The sequence below is a fragment of the Thermobia domestica genome, chromosome 10 (genome assembly GCF_964235325.1).
Source record: "Thermobia domestica chromosome 10, izTheDome1.hap1.1, whole genome shotgun sequence".
Taxonomy (NCBI): domain Eukaryota; kingdom Metazoa; phylum Arthropoda; class Insecta; order Zygentoma; family Lepismatidae; genus Thermobia; species Thermobia domestica.
This window is the reverse complement of record NC_137463.1, coordinates 242373285-242398762: the sequence shown is the minus strand read 5'-3', so window position 1 is coordinate 242398762 and position 25478 is coordinate 242373285. Positions and strand designations below refer to the sequence as shown.

General features: G+C 35.1%; 1 protein-coding gene across 1 annotated transcript in view; it reads right to left on the bottom strand.

Moving 5' to 3' along the window:
* Cad88C (cadherin 88C) overlaps positions 1-25478 on the bottom strand; it is a 331106-nt gene that overhangs the window by 240381 nt on the left and 65247 nt on the right. Inside the window, exon 2 of the mRNA XM_081729422.1 lies at positions 1860-1912. The gene's annotated coding sequence lies outside the window, so the exon portion shown is untranslated. The remainder of the gene's footprint in view (positions 1-1859; positions 1913-25478) is intronic.

Here is a 25478-nt window from a genome sequence, read left to right as displayed (position 1 = left end):
TAATGCGTAAGATATGATGCTTTTTTAAAAAAATTCAACACTTCCAGTGTGCCCGTAAAAATGTAATAAAGAAATAATGGCATTGTTTTTTTTAAAAAAAAAAATCAATTAGAACTGGACAACCTACGCAAAATTTGCAATCGATCAGTGAAAACGTCATCTTTCTAGAGCCTGTAGTTTCCGAGATCTCATTGTCGAAAAGATTGCCCACAAACATATAAACGTCCACAAACGTATAGTTTAAAAGAACTCCAAAGGTGGCAGCGCAATTCATTTGCATTGATTTTGGAGAAGGATTATTAAAATACAAAGGCTTTGAACAATAATTTAAAAAGAAATAAACTTTATGAAAAAAGATCTATTTAAATAATTTATTTAAAGTACACATACTTTAAAATATTTGTCTTTGCTAAACGTGAAATCGCAAATAACCGTAAATCAAAGGTTTGAAATCAAAAGTTACAGGTTGGAGCTGCTGAGGCATTTTTATTGCTATTGTAGCATTTTAATAGATAGATACTTGTACTTACTAAATAAAAGTCGACTATCTTATTTTTAATGAGTTCTTTATTTCTTTCACGAGTTTATATTATATTATGTTATACGAGGTGCAGATTTTCCTTAGGACTGGTAGAAACAAGTTGTTTATTTTAAAATACGCGAGCAGTCGTTGTCAATATGTGACAGAAATGGCAACACTGTACAGTACACAGAACTCTAGCGGTAAGAGTGATGACTGTTTTGGATACTTTACGATATTGGTAGTTTTATCCATTTCTGTAATATGACACCGCTTGAAATTCATCGCCATTTGAGTTAGACATGTGATCATGCTGTAATGGATGTGTCTAATGTGCGTTCGTGGATGCTACAGTTCAAAGAAGGCAGACCGTCGTGTGAGAAAAAAACAAGACAATCTCGGCCTCGCACAAGCCGTTCTGACAACATGATCGAACAAGTGCAGAAAGTTGTTTTGGAGGATCACCGAATGAGGGTGGAACACATCGTCCCCAAAGTTGGCATTTCCATGGGATCTGTGCACACTGTCAGACCGGCTTATGCGAGGCCGAGATTGTTTTGGTTTGTTGTCACACTATGTTCTGTGTTCTTTGAACTGCCAAAACCCACGAACGCATATTAGACACATCCATGACATCATCATCATGTGTCTCACTCAAGTGGCGATGAATTTCAAGCGATGTCACATGTCATACCAAGTAGATGGAGAAAACGAATGATTACATGCTGATCATGTAATGAAAACGTCGCCATTTTGTGAGTATCGTAAGTATTAAATACAGTCATTACCCTCAATACTGCCGCTAGAGTTCTGTGTGCCACGCGGTGTTGGCATCTCTGTCATGCATTGACAACGAGTGCTCGCGTATTTTGTAACAAACAGTACATTTCTATCTACCAGTCCTCAGGAAACAAATTGGAGGTGTTATAACTTGAATGCGCATTATATTTCCGTGTTATGAAGCCTGAAATATAAATATAAAACTTCATAATTATGTAAATAGCGAGTCATAAAAGGTCGAATATTTTATACAGGGTAGCTCAAAAGTAGGTATACAGTAGGGTACCGTACTCATCAGCTCATTTCATTTTATATAATTTCTTATTGTTATCCTTCAGGTAGACTTAGTTTCTTTATTATTTGTTCTTAATGTGTTTTTACTTACACCTTAAGCTCGGAAGAGCCGAAGAAAATAAACCCATAAATTAGAATGTTATACGTGATCAATGCAGGAGTGCACACCTACTTTTGGGCCACCCTATATTAGTCTTGTGGGAGGGAAAATTACTTTTTTTGAAGGTACCTTTGCTATATTTTTTATAAAAGCGAGAATACTTACAGCTCCTCGATGCTCGATGTTGAAGTTCTCCTAAAGTTTTCTTTCGGGACCACCTGGAATGAAAATTGTAAATGAAAGGTATGTAAACATGATTTTAATTCCACAAATAATCAAAATTCAATTAATTTATGAAGTATTTTTCAATATATTTAGAATAATATTACTGCTAATGAACCTTGGATTTTTAATGATTTAATTCATTCTTTAAAATAAATTTCTCAACTAAGTTTGTTTCTCATTTTAATTTAGCAATGTTACGGAAAGCGTTGCTTGTGATGAGGAAAAAAAAAAAAACTGAAATCGAAATTTATAATAGTGTTCTGTAACAACCAACCTACTTTCCCTAGATCCCCCCCCCCCCCTTCTTTTGTAGGAAAGCAGCTAAAACAAATTGTTTTAAGCAATGGAAATTTAATTCTAAACATCCTTTACCACGTGTTTCCAGGTGCATTGTTTGTTGTGACAGTTTAAGGGAAGAAGGAACTTCGGTGGCTGACTGACAGGGCGGCGGGGGGAGGGTGGGCTTTTGTCTTGCATCACTCACCCATTCGCAAAGCCATTTTGGACTTCACTGCTCAGCCATATATACACAATACGTACATGTTACTGTGATACTACTAGGTTATTCTAGTGATTGTTTTTTAAAAGTTCCTCCTCAACACTGAAGCTACTGGACCTACACATAGCGGGATACAAACCACATGAGGTTCTGTTGGTAGTCGAATTCCGAACTCTCTCCAGAGTTACCCACTAGGAATCATATAAAATACTTCGATGAAATGTTAGATGGTCAAGAAAAATAGTTCAAACATTTAAGTGAATTAGTAATCAAAACTTTACAGCTTACTAAAGAAAAAACACATTTTAAGCAGAACTGCACTTGCGAGAGGCTATTGGAGGCCGGAAAAGTTTAAGTGATATTCTACTTTTGACTGGTAGACATGCCAGTAGAATAATTTAAGGGGAAGTTAATTTTGCTACAAGGAAGCCTTTCTTCTAAAAACGTAGCCGGATCCTTTTATAAGCTACTGAGGAGCCAAAGGAAAACTTATTGAACTATTGAGCATAAAAGGTAAAATTGATTAAACTATCGACTAGTACCAGGTAAAATTTATTGAACTACTGAGCAGTACAAGGTAAATTTAATTGAGTAATTAAAGTACGGAAAGCAAAAGGTAAAATTTATTTAACTACTGAGCAATTAACGGTAAAATTTATTGAGCTACATAGCATTATAAGGTAAAAATTTATTAAACTGATGGGAAATAAAAGGTAAAATTTATTGAACTTTTGAGAAGAAAAAGGGGTAATATTATTGAACTACTGAGCATAAAAGATAAAACTGTTTGAACTATTGACTAGTATCAGGTAAAAATTAGTTGAATTAGTTAATTAGCAACCGTTTCACGCTTTTCTCTTTAGGCAACAATGTCATGGCTCCTTCAGGCATCCCTCCTAAACCTGACCTAACCTTACCTAATCTTATTAAAAGTTTACTATACTCTGACTCAAAATACTAAACTGCTATTGGTTCTGAAATGTTGATTGACAGCTCTATCCCTTAAGGAAATGATAAGGAATTTGTCCAGGGCGATTTTGTCCTACGCGCATTTTTCCATGGAGGATTATGTACTACTCTGTGTCTTTCGGAGAGGAGTTTGTCCGGGGGTGATTTGTTCGAAAACCACCATCACCATGTACTTTATATTACAACTGCACGTTAATAATAATATTTTATGTTCTTGACCCATGTTTGTCTAAAACTTTAACTAGCTAATAGAAATAGGGGTAATGATAAGTTCAAAGATGAAAAGCCTCGAGTGAAACTCTCAGAATATTGTAAATGTAGAATTGCGTACCTGTGACACGGAAGTACTTTTATTTCTAATCCGCGTGAATCACAAGGCATCATTTTCTCTCACTTTCAATTGCATGCGAAAAAAAAAAAAGCGGGAAGCGACAGAGAAAATACATCCATATAATTTATGTTAAAACATCTGGATTGAATTTGCATATGCGTGTTCGTAAAAACGAGAGAGGAGGAGAGAGAAATAAGAGAGAAGTCGGAAAAAGTCTTACGAGAAAGAAAACGGACATGTAATAAACTTTTATGAGGGAACCCATCTTTTAATTTGCAAAAAAAAAAAAAAAAAAAAAAAAAAAAAAAAAGTGTGCATACAATATTAACTTTATCACATCTTACGCCATCAGCTGTCATAAAAACCACAAATTAAAACAATTTGCACGTTATTTTAGTTTTGTTTCATTTACAAATACAAAAAAACTGTTATATAATATATACATAAAACATTTCGTATTACAGGACCACGTTTGGACCATAGATTTTGACTCTTTTATCGGAATGGTCCCTGATAAGCAAAGTAATTGTTCATATTTATTTACAGCAGAACCTCTCTCATCCGTCGCCTTTGGGACCAGGGGCGGGTCCAGGACCGACTTCTGGAGGGGGGGGGCGGTGGGTTGTCATACTGCAACTTTTAAGGTCTCCAAACTTTGGGATGGGTTTTATTTATATATATAAAATAAGAAATTTTTCTCTTGTGGGGGGGGCATTCGCCCCGATTGCCCCCCTGGATCCGCCCCTGTTTGGGACAGGGGAGAATGGTCGGAACACCAGAAAGGTTCGATTATCAGAAAACTAGAGAAAAACGCGGATTTACAGTAAAATAAACAATCTGAACTCAAACTGAATGTACTGTTATGCACAGTAAAAGCAAACAAAAAAAAAAAATAAGCACTAAAAACTGCACAGTACAGTACAAAAAACACGCACAATGAAAGAAACGATACAGGAGATGACGAAGCACTAAGGCGGATAAGCGGTAACAGCAAGTAAACAACAATGCCGCGACGGCAGTAAACGACAACGGGCGTCGTGAGTCACCGACGAGTCGGAACAAGTTCGTCTCGAGCACGGTCGGATCAACCGGAGTGGCGGACCAGCCGAGGGCAGACAAGAGGGGTTCTACTGTATTTATTTATTTAGTGAATGATTCATGGAATCTTTCAACCCTGTAACATATGATAGTTTAAATCACCTTCCATTGTTATCATACACAGAGAAAAAAGTATGTGGCGTACGTAAAACCGTAGGTTACTTGCGTAAATCCTGTAGATTTTGGATTTAAAATACAACTATATACGAGTATAACCTACTGCACCAAACGTATAACTCGCACCCCCAGAATAAGACTGTCGTAACTCAAAATAGATTTTTAATTGTTATCAATTTTTAACGTGTAATAATTGCAATGTGTATGTATTTAAGAAAGACTTTGTCTGCAATAATTATTACTATACATATTGAAATAACGTTACAATCTTCAAAAAGAGACGAGATAATGAAGTTCCTTTAGATATAACAAATTTCTTTGGCTTACTTTTAAAATTGACATTTCAGAGTTACGACAGTTTTATTCTGGGCTGAAAGCGTATTTTATAATACTGGCCGTATGGGTGTTCCATCTATACGTATACTTTCCGTATGACTGTATAGGCTGTAAGGATCTTATATACAGATGGACGAACACACGGAAAAGAAAGTATTTGACACTTGACAAATATTATTTTGCCAATAACTCGGGAACAAATTAATTAATTTGGATCTTTTTTTCTTATCCTTAGAATAGTTATAACTTGACAACTTGCCAAAGTCAGTACTCAAATAGGTTAATTTATTGTTGAGTTATTAGGAAAAGAAATTTTGTCAACTGAAGAATACTTTCTTTCGTGACCATACATAACATATAGCTGAAGTGGGTAACAAACGATTACGTATACAATATACGGAAGACTGTTAAATGTCACATATCCTGCAGCTGCACGATGGAACATTAAGAGGGAAAATGGCAGTACGTGTGTATAAAGGTAACCAAGAAGGTTATTTCGCTTTTTCACCCACCAAATTCGAACATCGATGTGTCACCTAAGACGTACCTGGAAGATCAAAAATAGGCCTCATCAGCATCGAGGACCTTCTGTCAACGTTCTGGAAGGCTATGGATTCCATCGTGGTAGAATTTAGTGGACCGTGAAACGAAGAAGGTATCAAGTGCATTTTGCATATCTACTAGGGATTTGAACTGGCGTCCTCTACGGTGATTGTCCAAGGAATGAACAGGTGATAATCGGACGGTGCAATGTTCTTGCAGTATAGCGGATGCAATAGTGTGTAGAGTGGTGTTCCGGATCATCCTAGCCACGTGTTGCTTCGCGTTGTCCTGTAACAGGAGGACCCCTTTGCGATTCAGAAGTGGCTCCAGCGTTTTGAGTTTTTCTGAACACTACTCAACTTCCTACAATACCCAGTTGCATTGATGCTCTGACCAGCTGATAGAAGTACTGGTTGCAAGATGCCGCGAGCAGTCCACCAAACACACAGGAGGACCTTCTTCTGCTGCAGTGCTGGTTTCGGCTGTTTTGGAACCGGTTCATGGGATGCTAACCAATGGTGACAGTGCCGTGGAGCTTTAAAGAGGACCCACTTCTCTTCACATTTCAACACCCAGTCCAGAAATGGCTCCTTCCTCAGACCAGACAGTAAAGAAACACAGGTGTCTGCTGGAGTTGTCTTCTGGCCCGGACTCAAATTATGTGGGACCCATCGACCCAACTTGTAGTGCTCCCTAAGTTGATGAAGTGCTGCCGAATGGTTTCTCCACTTATACTAAATTGTAGTCCCAGTTTCTCACATGTCTGGCTACTCTTCGCCTCAATTGCTGCCTAAAGATCTTCATTTTGTATATACATGTGTTGGTCTCCCGACACGTGGTGCGTCTTCGAGTGTTTCGTCACCGTCCTTAAATGTGTTAAACCGCAGCTACACTGTCCGCGTTGTCACGACACCTTCACCAAAGTTCTGGCATATTTTCCGCCCCGTTGTAGCGGCATTTGACCGCAGTTTGAACTCATACAGCGTACACGCCCTTATGATGCTCTGTGAAGGTTCCATATTCACTCTGTCCTGAGACAAGTTCACGGTGTAACTGAACTTCCACAACCAGGTAGTATGTTGGATATATCCACACCAACAACTGAACTTCGCCTTATCTCCATTCGCATTCAACTCACGGTTGAGGGCCAATGGAGCACAGACCTTCACAAAAAGCGATAGAACTTTCTTGGTTACGTTTATAGTATATGGATAGTGTATGCTGCGTACAGATTTCCGTAGTAAACATATGAATTCCGTGTATTTACACAATATAACGCTGTCCGGATAACGGATTTTTCTCAATGTAGAACAAAATACCTTGTATGAATTTTGATTGGTTTAGTTGATTAAATTTATGGTCTCTTGAGAGCGCTGGCGTTTTATAAGACGTGTACTTACATTTAATATAGAATCCATTCCTCGCTGCCTTTTTTTAAAAAAATCTAGGACGATAGGAGAGAAAAAAGTACAGGAATATTGAAATAAAAAAGTCAAGTTCGATACTTCCACTGACCGAGCGAAGTAGCTCAAGTGGTAGTGTTCAGGAGATCGTGGGTTATTTCCCCGCTGCCGATCATCCTGACTGTTTTTTAGTGTTTTCCTCAGTCCCACCAGACAAATAGGATAATACCTGTAAATATGCCCTAGCCGATACCTTTCCAAATCCTTTCCATTGTTATTGTTGTTGTTAGATATCCAGTATAAAACGGCCTATGAACTGTATCTGGTGATTGTTAAATAAATAAATATTTACAAGGTTCTATAGTCCGTATCCATGCCAAAAAAGGTATTTTTTTGATGTTTGTGGCATTCGTCCTGATGTGTATATACACTTGCCTACAGGACACACCATGGGACCAGTGGCTCAACGATATAGCGCTCACCTCTGGCGCGTGGGATTCCTGTTTCGATACCAGCTCCCATTAAGTGTTTTTTGTGATGGACAAAAACCATATGGATAAGTTTTCTCGAAATTCTTTCGTTTCCTCCCACTTTCATCCATCTCATCACCACCGACTCTTTCTAAAAATTAGAGGACATGCAGTGAACTATACGTAGTATAAAGAACTAGGCTTGATTTAATTTTTTAAAATTCGATTTTCGTCATTATGGTAATGTAACTAACATTCTTACACTGTTATTGTCCAATCTCTGTATACCGTATAATTTACAATCATTTTATAACTAAACTGTTCTGCTAATTACCTAGATATTTAGCTAAATTTAAAGTTGTTACACGCGCACATACGGTAAGCAATTATCTCTTTAGGTCATATTTTTTGTGGTTACTGCATAAGGAAAGGATGCAAGTGAATTTTAAATCAGTTTGAACGACTCCAGCGTTTAACTCGGTCAACTCTCAGTGTTTTAGCATTAAATCAAGGATACAACAGTTTTGAAAAAACAGTTTAATTACAGAACATTGTCTACAGAGATTAATAACTGTTTTCCTGACTTCTGTTTTTTTTTTTTTTTTTTTTTAAATCAAGAGTTGTCACGCAAGGATTCCCATCACATCCTCATCTGTGTTGAAATTAACTTTTTCTCTCCAAAGAAGCTGTATTGTATGTATTTAATATTAACTAGTTATACTCCCTAAGCCTTCGGCCCGCTGTACACTATATGTCAGCGTTTCCCAACCGGTGTGCCGCGAAAAAATCGAAACAAATTATTAATTCTATACGAACCAAATTGCAAGACAGGGGAAAATTTATATTTATATTTCACATTACTATGAACCTCTACTATAAATCTACAATTTTAAATTTCATATTGTGTTACTTTTCTGTACATTTTTAATGTTGAAAAACGTATTTATCATTGTCATGACCATTATTACTTCTTTATTGTTGCAGACTATTTCGTAACTTGAAATTTTAACATATCATTCAATAAATTCAACAAAGCAAGCATGCATACAAATTACCTACATTTGTGTTTCAAAAGTATAGGAGATTTGTTTATTTGTTCGTTATTTAGTGATCTTCCCTTTTAGTTAGAGGTTAGATACAGTTTTCGAAAGAGAAAGTGGATTTTTAAAAACCCGAGTCCTATATTTCATTGCTATTGTTTTCTATTTTAAAATTAGAATGAAAAATAAGTATAATGATTTAGCACGGGGGAAAATCAGTGATCGAGCTTTCTTCTCTGTAAGAAGGAAATTAGTAATCACATTAAAATACCACGGTAATTATATATATATATATATATATATATATATATATATATATATATATATATATATATATATATATATATATATATATATATATATATATATATATATATGGGTGTGCCGCGAGAATTCAAGTTACACCTGTAGTGTGCCGCAAGTTGAAAAAGGTTGGGAAACGCTGCTATATGTGTTGCCTGTTTCCAAAACGTCTCCTGTTTCTTTTAAAAACTTTTGGAAAATCAGTGTTTTTCTTTTCTTTTGTTTTTTTCTTATTTGTGTTATTTTAATTTCTACACCTGAAAGTAAGCAAAATAAGGTTTGTAAAATGTAAAATAAACATTTGAACACATTTGAGATAAGCGTTTCTTTCTTTAGAATATGCGGGAAATTTAAGTGAAAATAAAACGGGAGATCCCCTTTCAGGTATATATGATAGGTAGCAATATTAGCAAGCATGTGAAATGTGAACGAAATATCATAACAAGCGAAAGAAATTATTATTATTATTATTATTATTATTATTATTATTATTATTATTATTATTATTATTATTATTATTATTATTATTATTATTATTATTATTATTAAAGTATTCTGCCTTTTGGCAGGTCCTGGGACTGATGAGGGTTTTTTTTTTTACTTCTTAATTTTCAGTTTGGACCTGGAAATGTTTCTTCCACGTTTCTCGAGTTTTAGGTTCCTCTTTAAACTCCCAATATTTTCTTCTTTTTTTAAAAAAATCATTGATTACTTATGTTCTTCTCTCTACTCCTAGCTTTTTTCCATCTTTCGTTCTATGGCTTTATGATGAAGACAATTTCTTCGCAAGATGTGTCCAATCAAATTGGCCTTCCTATAAAGCACGCTGGCTAAAAAGCGTTTTCTTCTCTCCTATCCGTTTTAAAACATCTTCGTTTGTTGCTCTCTCTGTCCATTTTATCTTCTCCATCTTCCTCCAACACCACATTTCGAAGCTCACTAAACATTTCTTCTCTAACTTCCGTAATGTCCAAGTCTCTGAATCATAAAGTCCAATACTTCACATATAGCACTTGACCAACCTCTTCCTTAGTCAGTCCAATATTGAGTGGGTTAGTTAAGAGTATATTTTCTTTTTAATGCTTCTTTGGATATGACAATTCTCGACCTGATCTCTTTGGTGCAGTAAGCATCTCTCGTCAAAATACTTCCACGATATTTCAAATGATCGACCTCTTCAAGTTCTCTTTGTTCTACTCTGATCCGTAAGGGCGCACTTCCACAGGGTATTCTCATGACTTTCGATTTTTCAGTGTTGATTTCCATTCCATGTAGTTTTCAGTGCCAACTATTTTGTCAATCATCTCCTGCAGTCTTTCTTCGGTTCTATCTATAATAACCGTATAAGCGAAAGAAACCGTTAGGAAAGTGGATTCTTTTTGGTGAATCATTAAAAAAAAAAAAAGGATTACAAAAAAAAAAGACTCATGAAGTGTTTCACGTAGGGTATTGTACCTTGTAAAGTTATGTCACTAAAAATTGCCTGCTATACAAAAATATTGTAAAGTCTCTTGTCTTTTAGGGTAGAGCTAAAAGATAGTACGTGGGAGTTTGGATTTTCCCATCATCTTTTTATTGCAAAAGTTTCCTCTTGTAATAGTAATAAGTATTACAGATAAGTTCCTCTAAGTAACTTGGTGATTTGCTGGTGAATTATAGAAGCCCAATAACCATGCTTTTTGGGGGGTGTTGGATAGGTTCCTCTCAATAACCAGGAGTCTTAAGCAGAGCCGTAGCTAGAGATTTCGGCGCCCGGGGCGAAGTAGAATTCGGCGCCCCTACACTCATCTTACTAATCTTACCAATCATTATTGTTGAGGCATGTCATTGATTTTATTCAAAAAGATATTATTTTGGTAAAGGAAAGTATATTTAATAAAATTGAATGTTAAGAAACTAAGTGTTATCACGTAATGTAAACACGTGTGTGTGTTTATGTGTTGACATCAATGTTGTGTGTATGTAATGAATGTTCTACGGCTAGACGCTTGGTTGTCAATTTGTAAGATATTGTAATTTGTATTTGTAATGTTTTGAATTGTCATCAGATTGTCACATTGTAACATTGACACACTTTGACTGTGATATAATCGTTGAGTTCGCAGAAATTTGTAAGTCTGAGAATTTGATCACGATGTAATTCGGGTGAAACCAACGTTTTACCAATAGCTGAGATATACAGAAAGTCGACGAGAATGAATTCCAAGATGTCTGGAATCTTCGTATAAAACCTTATAGTTTTTAGAGATTGGGAGCAGTCTCAAGGATCAGTCTCTGAGGAGTAATCTTCGAGCATTTGTCTCAGAGTTCAGTCTAAGAGATCATCGTACGTCGAGTAGTAACATAGTTGCTCATGTCACAGTAGTCACTTCTCTGTGATTCTACGTCCAGTATTAGATCAGGAGATCTAATAGTTCAGCAGACCATTATAGTGGATAATGGTACACAATAGTCAACCATTTTAGACTATTGGCAGCAATATAGAGATCGTCCAGAACATCGATAGCAGTTCCAGTCATCAGCTGTATAAAGGTACGTGTATCTCAGCTATGTTTGAGTTCATCGTGGTTAACTTCCTAGCTGCTTAAAGATATGTGATCTTGCTATTATATTCAGTCGACGATCTATCACTACAATATACAAGCTTTAATGGAAATACAAAGTTTTAGTTCAAAGTCAATTAATGTGGTTTCTTTCCGTCATCCTGTACCTACTCATTCTAGATGGTGAGTAGCAGCGATCTTCGACCGTCATCTTACATTTCATCCCCATGCTATATAGGCACGACGGTGGAAGGTTGTTATGGTAGAGATGCTGGTTTTTGTAGCGATTCCAGGGCAGTGTTATGGCGGAGATGCTGGTTTTGTAGCGGTTCGATTCCCGAAAAGTACTAGGAGTAACTCTCACCATTGTTATGGTAGAGATGCGGATTGTTGTAACGATTCCAGGGCAGTTTTATGGTGGAGATATTTTGGTTCGATTCCCGAACAGAGCTAAAAGTAATTGGCTCAAGTAGAATAAGTAATACATTAACCCGCACCACCCACCCGCATTAATTGTTAGGTAGTACTTAAGAAGTAGTAGTAAATAAGCAATATGTTATCGCTAGTGAATAACCATAGGGAACATTATCCTGTGCTACAGGATGATGGAACTCCCGCAACAATGTTTTCATCATCAAAGTTTTATAAATTGGATTTAGGGGTGTTAAGAAGTTTCACTGAGTATGGTCCAACATACAGTGAAAATAAAGAGGAAATATTTAAAGACAATGTTCAAACTTGGAAAAGGCAGCGTTGGTTTATGGTTCAATTTAAACAAAAGAATTTTAATTTAAATGAGCTTATTGACCTAGGATTTAGACGACACTTTTTGGCTACAGTGTCAAGAGTAGTTGAGACTTCTCTAAGTTTGAGAACAGCAACATTTTTTGCACTCACGTTTACAGATCCGAATTATGAAATTTGTGCTATATTTAGGGAGTGCGTTGACCAACTGAGAGTTGACAGTTGGCTCGAGAGGTTTAGATACAATTTTGAGTGTTCGACAGCCATTCAAATCGCGGATTTGGTCGAAACATTTAAGTGTTACGAGAAAAAGTCAAAGATCATTGTAGCTAACGAGAGTATGTTCCTAGACCTAGCAGCATTTGCTGGTTTATTTGTAGAAAGAAATAAATTCCTATTTTGCTAGTGGACAACATGGTGTAGGTTAAATGATTGTAGGTTAAGACTAGGTTAAAGATATTATATTCTATATTATAGTAGGTTAATTATTAGTATGTATTTAAGTTGAACATAGTGTTAAGTTTTGTAAATATAAGATATCAGGTTACGGGATTAATTATTTGAAGAATATATTATTGAGTAGGAATAAGTGATTATATTTTAGTAATACTAGGAGTATGGATAGATAATTTAAATATAGACATAGAGTTATAGGAAAAAAAAAAGTTCAATATATTGTTTAGACGACATGATTTGAGAACTAGAAGAAGAGAAGTGAATATAGAATATAGAGAGATATATTGAATATGTTAGATCAGATTAGATTATTGTAGATTACAAGTATGAGACATTAATAGATACAAGGATAAGACTAATGATTACTTGAATAGACGAATAGTTACTCGATTAATGACTAATAAGAATATACTGATATATGAGAAATATAAGAATATTGTGAAAGATAATAGAGATAATGAAGAATATATAGATATATAATTATAGTAGCTACAAGAAATGTAGAAGTATAGAAATATAGAATAATGAGTCAGAGATACTCAGAAATAAGAATAAATGTAGGGTAAGAAAAGACAGTGAGAAAACTGGTCGAAAGATTATCCCTAAAAGTAGGAACAATATTAGATGTGGTTAAAGTTAAAAGTCTATTCGTAAAGAAGACAAGGATTACCATATCGAAGATGGGCCATTTGGCATTATTATTGTTATTATAATACTAAGAAGAAAATAGTTAATGAATAATTTACTGGATTAAGACATTTATATTAATACAGATGTAGACGTATAAAACTTTCAATGATTTTGACGAAATCCTAGATTTTTGTGGTAGTTTGAATGGTTATCAACCGCGAAATTTGGGTAAAAACACGGTTTTGACATTTGAAATTTCATGATTATGAATTAAATTAAAATTCTATTACATATTGCATTCATTGCAAGAATATTGAATTTTTGAACATTGTTGATTTAGAGTTCATTTTAATTAAATTACCAGGTTAATTAAAAGTGAGGACTAAATCTGGTCAAGAGTTTTCACGATTTGCGACAATTGTATATACGCTATTTTATTTAGTTAGGGACTAAAAATTACTGTAGACAAAATGGGTCTATCGATGCAACTGCCAGTCAGGCGGCAGTTTAACAACAAAAGCCTCACCTAGGAGTCTGAGGAAATGCGGACTTCCCACTGGAAATTTAATCGTTAGACAGGTTTTGAATACAGTAAATAGAATAGGCTAGTAGAATTATATATATTCCTATATACTCGTGTTTATTTTATATGTAAATAATTAATAGTATAAGTAAGGTAATGAATAATAGTTATAGTATATATAAGTAAGTAATAATAGTATAACATAGTTTTACATTTATGGATATGGAGAAGAATGGAGTTTATTTAAAAAAAAAAATATCTAAGTTGCAATAAAACCTGAAAAGGAATATTGAATTAACATTTAAAACAATTGGTAATATGTAGACATACTTACCTACAGCATGAGGTAGTTGTGAGTTGAAAAGTCGTTTGGTTGTCATCCTAGATAAAACTAGGATTGGTCTAGTTGAGTCGGTGAAAACGATTAAATCGTTGAATGAGAAATGAAAATGGTTACGTAGAGCTAGTACGACAAAACTCTTTGTTTTTGGTAGAAAAGAAGCAATAGAAAATAAGCATAGATAATAGATCATCATAGACAAGCATAGATAAAAACATGTAAATAGATAATAGCTAAGTTAAATAACATCAGAATATTAGTGAAATCAGTAGCTTCAAGCTATAGAAAACAAAAGCGAAAAGAAGGAAAATAGAAAGTTGTCTATTAGTAAAGCTAGATAAATAGACAAATCATAGATAAAGTAGATGCTAGTGTTATAAACTAGTTCAAGTAAGCTTACAAATCTACAATAATAAGTCGTTAAAAGTACGAAAAGTAGGAAAAAGTCGTTGAAAAGAAGTAAATAGTTTTAATAGAAAAGTAGGAAAATCATAGATAAGACACGAGAAATAGTCGCAAATAGAATACAATCATAATGCATCATATCAATAATTATCATTAAGTTGTATGAAAACACATTATTTTTATCAAAATTCATTTTCTAAATTCACGTTTTTTTAAAATGAGAGAGGAATTATTGATTTATTATTATTATCAAATGATCAATTGGTATATAGATTATTTGTATTATAATAAGTTATTGTATTTATGTTATGAGTATCTGTGATATTCATTAAAATACTGTAATCCGTTGAGTAGTTTTCTGTTTACTACTAACGATACGATTGCATCCTGGCGAGGATCCGCGCGCTCAGGCAGCAGAGAGAGGTTGCTAAGGGGCGTGGTTTACGAAAAGATGGCCGCCAGCGTAGCAACAAGTCCCACCCACGGGAGACTAGCTACTTGTATTCACAATGATTTTGATGCTTTATGAATGGATTCTAAGGACAGAGAGTGTTGGAATGTTAAAATAAGATAGATTAAACATCAATAAAGACAACTGTACCTACAAACAACGTTAAAACTAGTAATAAAGTGTATTTAAGAGCTGAAATATGCACGAAAATGTAGGATTTTACGACTTTAAAAAAAAAAAAGACAATAATATCGTCAAACGAATGAAAATGTAACAAGGATAGCAGTTTTGTATCCGAATAGGTTACATAGTGATTAGAACACTATTCATTATTTAGAATATGCATCGATTATGCATTTTAAAGAGAATAATGAACGATTAATGAACATTAACATTAGGCCTATGCTGAATTTATGAGCATATTGTTCAGAAGAGAGTCATAGACCGCGGTATAGTTATATAAGTTTTAAGAAAAATAAAAACACGATTTCACACTTAGTTATATATTTACAGGTATTATGGAAAAGAAGTTTACCGTAATGGCTATTGCTTTAACGTCGTTAATAACCTTAGTACTAGCAACGTCTATAATTATCATTTATTTAATTATAAAATTACGTAGATTTAGTGGAAAGAAAAAACAGGAAGGAAGAGTAGAGGATAAAAAAGTAGATGACGATATTAGTAACGTAGAAAACTGCGGATTATTTCCAATCTATGCAGAAATAAATAAAAACCACACTAAGCACACTATTTGCACAAAACACAAAGTAGATCACTATCTTGAGCAGAAAAAGGAACCACAAGGTAACTTAAACATTGCGGGTATGCACTGCACCAAAACCAAAGAGGGATGTAACACAAATCACGAATTATCCGGTTTTGAAGCAGAAAAAACGGATCAACATTTGGTCACAAACTTGAAACACGAAAAACTGTACATGCGTCCTTGCGACATTTTGGTCCTGTGAACATTTTGCCGAAATTTTCACGAACAATGCGGAGCACGTATTTAAAGTTAACTATATCCATCGAAGCAACGCGGCAAACAGGATGAAGACGTGGAAGTTTGTTCAAGTTCAGTGTCAAAACGTTTGCTGAATTAACATTTTGCGGAAGGAAGTGTATCCAGAGTTGCTAACTCTATAGAGAGCAAACTTACCAAAAGTGAAGTGAATAATATTTTTAAATTTTATTTTTGTGTTTCAAAAAATCATGCAGCGATAGGAGACGTTGTTCATTAGTGTATTAGTGGTTTACAACAACAAATCTAGTGTATAATGAAGTGCATTATTTTTATGGAAAGCATCAGTGATATGGTCACTGATATTAGTGGAAACTATGCAGAGTCAATAAACACTGAGTTGAACTTTGCGACTAACTTCAGTGGAAAGTTTTCAAGAACGAGAACGGAAAAGTATATATATGAGTAATTCCGAGCACAGGAAATGCAACACAACTTCAAGTAGTTATATATGAAACTCAATAGATGGCAGGAGCTCATACTCTGATGAGGACTCTTGAAAAGTATTTTTTTTTTAAAACGAAAACAATGATTGTAAATAAATAATGTTTTGATGATTTCTTTCGAATGTAAAAATGAATATAAAGATATATACAGGGTGATGGTTGAATATATATGATTATTTTATGTAATATATGTAATTCGTTTCGGTCAATTTCAAGGAAGAAATTGAGTCGAGAACGGAGTTCTCTTATTTTAAAGGAGGGGCATGTTGAGGCATGTCATTGATTTTATTCAAAAAGATATTATTTTGGTAAAGGAAAGTATATTTAATAAAATTGAATGTTAAGAAACTAAGTGTTATCACGTAATGTAAACACGTGTGTGTGTTTATGTGTTGACATCAATGTTGTGTGTATGTAATGAATGTTCTACGGCTAGACGCTTGGTTGTCAATTTGTAAGATATTGTAATTTGTATTTGTAATGTTTTGAATTGTCATCAGATTGTCACATTGTAACATTGACACACTTTGACTGTGATATAATCGTTGAGTTCGCAGAAATTTGTAAGTCTGAGAATTTGATCACGATGTAATTCGGGTGAAACCAACGTTTTACCAATAGCTGAGATATACAGAAAGTCGACGAGAATGAATTCCAAGATGTCTGGAATCTTCGTATAAAACCTTATAGTTTTTAGAGATTGGGAGCAGTCTCAAGGATCAGTCTCTGAGGAGTAATCTTCGAGCATTTGTCTCAGAGTTCAGTCTAAGAGATCATCGTACGTCGAGTAGTAACATAGTTGCTCATGTCACAGTAGTCACTTCTCTGTGATTCTACGTCCAGTATTAGATCAGGAGATCTAATAGTTCAGCAGACCATTATAGTGGATAATGGTACACAATAGTCAACCATTTTAGACTATTGGCAGCAATATAGAGATCGTCCAGAACATCGATAGCAGTTCCAGTCATCAGCTGTATAAAGGTACGTGTATCTCAGCTATGTTTGAGTTCATCGTGGTTAACTTCCTAGCTGCTTAAAGATATGTGATCTTGCTATTATATTCAGTCGACGATCTATCACTACAATATACAAGCTTTAATGGAAATACAAAGTTTTAGTTCAAAGTCAATTAATGTGGTTTCTTTCCGTCATCCTGTACCTACTCATTCTAGATGGTGAGTAGCAGCGATCTTCGACCGTCATCTTACATTTCATCCCCATGCTATATAGGCACGACGGTGGAAGGTTGTTATTATATATATATATATATATATATATATATATATATATATATATATATATATATATATATAAGAAAAGCAGCTTTTGTTGTTATGCTACGCTGAATTTTTATAAATCTTCTTGGAAAGACCATTGCAACAACTAAAAACGATCATTATGTATTCTTTTTTAAATAAGAGTTGTTTCCAAGAGTCTTATTTTGGGCTTTTTGTTAAGATTCACAAAACTACGTTTGGTTGTATACAAATTCACTAGGAGAACAGTTCAGGAAAATTACTACTATGTACAACGTTTAATACTATCGATAAGGAATTATATTTCAATACATTAAAAACTATGTGCTTCTAAATTGTTCGAAATGGGTGACAGTATTAATTTCCAATAATAATTGTAAACATTTTAATTTTATTCTGTATGTGACCACATCAATAGCATTTTAATTTCGATCTTTTTACGGTAAAAAATATTTTGTGAAAGGTAATGGAAATTCAGAAGGAACCTTCTTTGTGAATTTCTAAATATTGATCGATGGAGGTGAAGAATATGTTCAATGTTTGTACTTAAAATCCAAAATATACTTTGGTTACTACATATGTCTGAAATTATAGTAATTACTTAATTTCTTAATGAATGAAAGTTCCGAATTTAAGCTACTTATTATTAATTAACATATTAAAATACACGTACTTATATTAAGTGTGTGCCTACTTATGTTTTGTATGTATGTAGATAGATAAAAACATCACACAACTAGACACGTATGCACAAAATAATATGCTGACAATACAAAAAGTTGATGAAAAATGACCCCAATAAATTCCTTCAAACTGGAAGAATTTCATATGTTAATGGAATTTAAAAATAAATCATTGGTAGTGATTAGTATCTAAAAAAGTTGAACTTCTTTGGGCTAAGTTCTGATCCCTTAAGTCCCTATTCTACAACTGCTTGAAGTTCGAAAATGTTATTCTTCCCCTCGTTTACCTTTATTTTTAACATTCCCGCACAAACAGCAGCTTGAATGTGTCTCTTCACTCTTCTCACTTTCATACCTTCATTCTCACCGTCGCACAGTGGGGCCGAACGAGGCAATTCTTACCAAAAACTCGAAGAATGAAGTAAAAGATTGACTTGATATAATTTGTTATAATGAAGCCTTAATAGTGTACATGTGAGATAGTGTGCAGGAAAATAAGTGATAGCAACTTACAATGAACTCATGGGACGTGTAAATTTGATTATCCGCTGTTTCCAACATCTAGTCATACTTCTCTGTCATTCACCAACAGAACTAAACTCTAGTCAAACATATTTGATTAATGGTGGCGACATTTTGAAACGCCGATGCTAAACAATCTATGAACCATATTAAAATGATGTTGATCAATTCAGTATTGTGTTTTTGTGATGCATGCACAGAAGTGACATTGGAATCAACTGTAATGAGCCTCCGCTCGCTCCAGCTCAGAGTGTTCCAATCAAGATATGAAATGAGCTCACGTAATGCACGATGCAATATATGAAACAACCTGAACAGGTTACTGATGCTTGTAAATCATAATATGTTTAATGTATCTGATAATATATTCATATCGAGAACTTGTGATGAGATAATTTTTATGTATTGAAGGTCCTTGCATCTTCATTGTTATAACGAATCCTCCACAACTTTGAAATAATTTTGAGAAGCAAAAACTTTTCTTCAATTTTATTACTCTTCAGTTGTAAAATGAATAAGTACACTCTTTCCTTTCATACATAAGAATATAAGCCAATCGTAAATTGCCAAATCAAAGCATATTGCCCATGCGTTTCTTTATGCCAATCATATAATCTGTTATATACTTTAGGCGCGAATATAAGGGATATTTCCTTTTATGATGTAAAACTCTGTTTTTGATTAAATAATGTCAAAATAACATTATTGTAGCCACTGCATACGCCGAACTAATTGATTTCAATTTTCCGCTTCATATTGCGAATTCTTATTTTTGCCAAGAATTCAGTGCTTTGGCCCCACTGTGCGTCGTGATTAATCCGATTGGGTAGAGAAACGTTTTGAAGTCAGCAAATTCATCACTGTCAAAACGCCGAACACGACTTTGCTCGTTTCTGATTTTGAAAATGCTCATGCGTACACTATAAGTCATTACTCGGCACCTTGTATACCACATGTCATTAAAAAATCATGTATAATAAATCTTCAAATAATAAGTAAAAACTTGTTGTGACTTATTTAAAGTCTTGCATTGCGAGCGAAGCGAGCAAGAAAATTTTTAAGAAATCTATGTATTTCATTGATAACCTACAGCAATATTTATCTAATAGGGCGCCAATACTTTCTGGGGGCGACTCGTCTTTTACTCATGTTCAACATCACTTTTTCTTTTTCCTTGCTCGTGCGGCGCCCCCTTGCTGTCAGCGCCCGGGGCAGGCGCCCGCTGGCCCCCCCTTAGCTACGGCTCTGGTCTTAAGCCACATTGCCACGTTAAATGAATCTTGTAGCTGTCATTAAAAAAAAAAAAAACTTTCAACCCGATCTTTCTATTTACTCTTTACGTGTTACAACTTCTTGAAGGCAAGAAAGGTTCCACACATGCAGCATTTCACTCTAGTGGACAAACAATTAACCTCTTCAATAAGAACGTGTGTTTTGGCGCACTTCCCCTCCCTGTCCAAAAGAATCCGCTGTTTCGGAAGCGGCAAAACTGTTTTTTCTTTTATGTCAGCGGGAGGGCGATAACAGGTAGCAAGCAAGACGCCCCAGAAAGTTGCACATAATTCAACTCCTTGCAAGATGGAAAAAAATGTTTTATGACCCTTTCAAGACTATGTGTACACGGTGAAATATGGTAGGGTTACAAGATTTTTTTTTTTTTTTTTATGACAGCTACAAGTTCTTCTAACGTGGCAATCCATTTAAGATAGATGTTTCTCAATAACCAGACGTCTTAGAGAGTTGGTGGTTAATCAATCGGTGGAGATTGATGTCTTCTTCGATTTTTCGTCTCCTTTTATCCAGAAATATTGCTGACTGCTTGAATCTTCGTCACTTTTTGATCATTGGCGATGATTGACGACGTTTATTTCGTAGCTGTCGTCTGAAGTGTGTTTACAGCCAGCCCGTGGTGTTGGAAGCACGTGGAACTTCGCAATATTTTAAATATAACTTTGAATTCTCTACATGCATATCATTTACTAAGCCAAGAGACTATGAGAGATGATTCCTTACATCAGTAATAATAATAATAATTTGGGCATGTGGGAAGAAGTGCTTAGCTTCGCAGCTAGAGTCGTCCAAAAGCGTAAAAATACATCACAACACACGCTATTCCGAACACGAAAAACCGTAGAACGAGCAGACCATAACATTTCCAACTTCCTCGCCACGTGTGCATTGCTGTCACGGTTTGCCTTTTGCCTAATCCGTTGCGCACATCCAGTGCACATTTCTGAAATATGCATTTTTTTCTATGGCGTATGTGTAACTTTCTTTACTCCGATAAGAACCTATACTTTACGATTCCCCGTGTTCCAAGAATTGAAAGAATCTCCTCTTTATGGTACCCCTTGCCGATATATATCAAGACGTCTTTCACTTATGTGTGTAAAAGGACATGTACAGATGTTGTAAGGAATGGCAAGAAGATTCATATTCATATATGAATGATATGCTGTGTAGAGAGCGCAGGTTCAGCAATAAATAAATAAAGTAAGTAGTAGTTCGACTTTCTTTGATAAAAATAATTATGTTTCTTTTAAATAATGAATTTTGCTTGTGTTTATTTTTTCGTGAGGTCAAGGTAGTTCTTTACTCCAAGTATCGTGATTAATAAAACCCAGAAATAGCAACATCAAAGGGGAGAAAGGGGGACCAACATGAACGAGTTCTATAGCAAGCAGCGGATGTTTAGCGCGTGAAGGAAGTACGCACAGCTGTCTCATTACAACCAGAGGCCATGAACATCAAGTAATGTAATACCAACACATCTAACCGGTTGGGTGATTGCTACATTCCTTATTTTTCTCCATTGCTCCAGGCAGCTCAAGTTTTTGAATGAAACAACTTGGATGGAACCCCAAGGTATAAAGTACCACACCAATAAACCCACCCGGGTCACGATCTTCGAGCAACAAGCTAGCATTTTTCTCTCTGTGTGCCAGACGCCAGCCACTTCTACAAGTTAAGAACTGGAGGTTAAAATAACAGTAACAGTGAAATAAATCGGAGCTCGACGTCATGAAACAAACACAAAGGGACAATTCTCTTGTTCTACACACAGTTTGAGATCTTTAACTCGTGTTTTTTTGTTCTTGTTTTTTGAGAACACAATTAATGAATCGGATGTGAAAGATATCTTGTATCGTTGTATAACTATGAAAGATATAAAATAATACAGGATATAACGGTGTCACCGTGTGATGACTGTTGTTGACTTCTGGGTTAGACGGATCACGTATCACTTAAAAAAAAAAAAAAATAGCAATGTTGCTTCACGATGTTTATTACATTTTGCGATTTCTTCCGTAATTTACAGAAATAATTACAATAACAAAGACACATACTGATCTTTTGTAATAAGAGTTCATCATATGGTAAATGATAATATGTAGAATACCTTCATGAGTTAGTCTATTGTCATTCGAACCTACAGGGTGGTTCAAAAGCTCTGTCACGCTCTATATACAGTATACCACTAGCGGATTCAGAAGGATGGTCTGGCGAGAACGTATTGTCCCTTGGACGATGAACGTAAGCTCGAGATATGCATAAGACAAAGTCAGGAACGTATTGCACGGAGCCTAGATTGAAGGGGAAGGAAAGGGGGTGACGAGTAGCAACGTTGCAAAATAGAATCGTCAGTTAAATCAGGGGTGCACCCACGTGGGGGATCCAGCGGATCCGGACTTCCCAAAGTCCGTAACTCGACATACCTTTGTGCACTGTCTTAATAAAATGATATTTGTTTAGCAGAGAAATCATTGATTTAGCCTAAAACTTTGATCTTATACTTACACTATACTCTATTTTTATTATAAAAGCAATCAAAGTCTATAATTTTTCTGAGGGTATAGGTAGTAGTATGTAGTAGTATTTAACAATAACTTATCGTCTTTTCGGATGTAGAGTTACACCAACTGCTTTAATACTAGACCTATATAGTCGTAGCGTCTTGTAATATTGTATCCCCCAAACTCTGGACCCCTCCCAAGGAAAAGTTTGGGGTGCGTGACTGAGTTACATTTATGTGGTGATAGAAGATAATTGCTGACAAATATGTTCCATATTTTGCGTAAATGGTGCAAAGTGCGTACATTTTTCTCAAACGTTGGGTATAAATTCATAGGAAGGTTGGCGTTTCAAATAATCGAAAAGTATACGTATCTGAGTTAATTTATTCTTGTACTAGCGTTGTACGTATCTATCTAAGCTATGCAGGGTTGTTATCCCCTACCCAAATGGAACAGATTACGTAGTCATGAAGTAGGGTGATCGAGCAGACATCCATTGAATACAATAATAGGATAGATCCCGCATGCAGGATAAGTAACTAACATACTGTTCGTGAATGTTATATTATGGAGACTAGAGCAATTAGAAAATATGCGTTAACTGCAGGTTTCTTCTGTAGGTAACCTACATCAATCCCGTAGCTAGAGGGTGGCCAGGAGCTGATATCCCTTGCAAACAATCTCCAGCCCCTTGAAACTTTCAATTGCTTGTTGGAATGTAGCCCCTATGCATGAGAGGTGAACTCAAGTCATCCTAGCATACAAATAACTTTCAGTTTTCTTATATTTCTAAAACATATTTTGTATTTTCTTCATCATATCACTGTCGTGTGCGATCTCACCTATACCTATTACTCACGTGCGCAATCTTCCCCACCATTGTAGAAGAGATCACAAAAAAATAAGGTTTTGAAAAACGGTTATCATTAACAGTACAATCATTTTCAACAGCGATTCTGGTATTATACACAAGATATCCAACTAGATAATGCGTCATTCTTAACAATATCGCTTCAATATTGGCTATTTTATGCTTTTTTTTTTTTTTTTTTTTTTTGAATTGTGTGCGAACTATCCTTAATTTGCTCTATACAAGTTTTACATCAAAACAGAATAAAGCGATGCAATATATTATTAATAAGAATAGAAATATTTCACCGAATACTATAACAAATAATAAGATTTGTTGTATATTTATTGGTAGCTTTTATATAAATATGCAACAATAATCGATTATAATAATCTATCATAGTGCGATACTGAATATCGTGGCACGCAGTGTTCGAAGCAAAGGAAAAGGACTTCTTAACCTCCCATTTCATTTCTGTTGATATCAGACTATAATTTTGCACAATTTAAAAGAAAAAAAAATAGCGTAAATTGTCACTTTAAAAAGTTTGGAGATAACATTCCTTCTCGTTTTCTGCACTTGGATCACTTGGCATGTAAATAGTATATCAACTACGGTTTACAGGAATAATTTGAAAAATATTATTTGAAAAATAGATATTTTTTAAAAAATGTTATAAATTCTGTAATTCTGATTCTTATTTATTAGAAAATTAAGTATGTCCGTCAGATAAGAAAACAAAACAATATGCTAAATCTCAACATAAGCACCTGTATTGTTAACCAGCTTCTTAATTGGTAGGAATACAATTTCTACTATTCTGAGAGAAGTCAATTGGAGTATTGGAAATAACTTCTTGAATCTGTGTCTCCAATTCCTGCACTATCTGAGATTTGAACTTGTACACATCTTCCTTAATGTAGCCTGACAAGAAAACATCACACGGAGTGAGATCTGAACATTTTGCTGACCATTCAAGATTCCAGCGCAGTTATCTGACAAGGAAGGGTCACGCAGTGGCTCCGCTGAGATCCGAACGAGACAATTGTGTTTGCATTTCATATGTTATAATTAGAAGAATCCCAAAGTTATACGTGCCACCGGGCGGAATGTCGTGAGTTACAACATATTTTGTAATATAAAAGCTACAAAGCTGGCAGAATAGTTTGAACCGAGTCATTTGTTCGGAAACAGTTGGGTAATGAAAACTCGGACAATACGTATCCCATCATTTCCAACGACAAACATTTTTGGGGTAAAAACTTTGTCCCAGGGTCCCCCGCAGGGTCCCAGACGGGGTCCAACTCAAAATTTTCAAATAGCAAGGAGGGTTAAGTGGCACATCATTTGAAAGCTGTTGTAAAATGAAAGAAAATGCAGCAAGTCTCGACTCTCTACAACAACCCTGTGCAAAATGGCGATGTGTCAAGGTGTAAACGAAAGCTTAATTGAAAAGTCCATGGTCACCCCTATAAATCGGAAACGGTAAGACAAATGTGAAAACAGGAAAGGATGTGTGACATTATTTTCAAAGTACAACGATTAAAGTGAAAACGTCTTGTCCCAGGGTCCCCACATGGTCCCAGGTGGGGTCCAACTAAAAAGTGTCAAATGGCAAGAGAGATAGGACATCGTTTGAAAGCTGTTGTTAAGTGAAAGAAGACGGAGCGCATCTCGACTTTCTACGACAACTCTGTCCAAAATTGCGGTGGGTCAAAATGTAAACAAAAGCTTAATTTAAAATCTATTGTCACCTTGAATCCAAGAGGGCCGCTTCAAA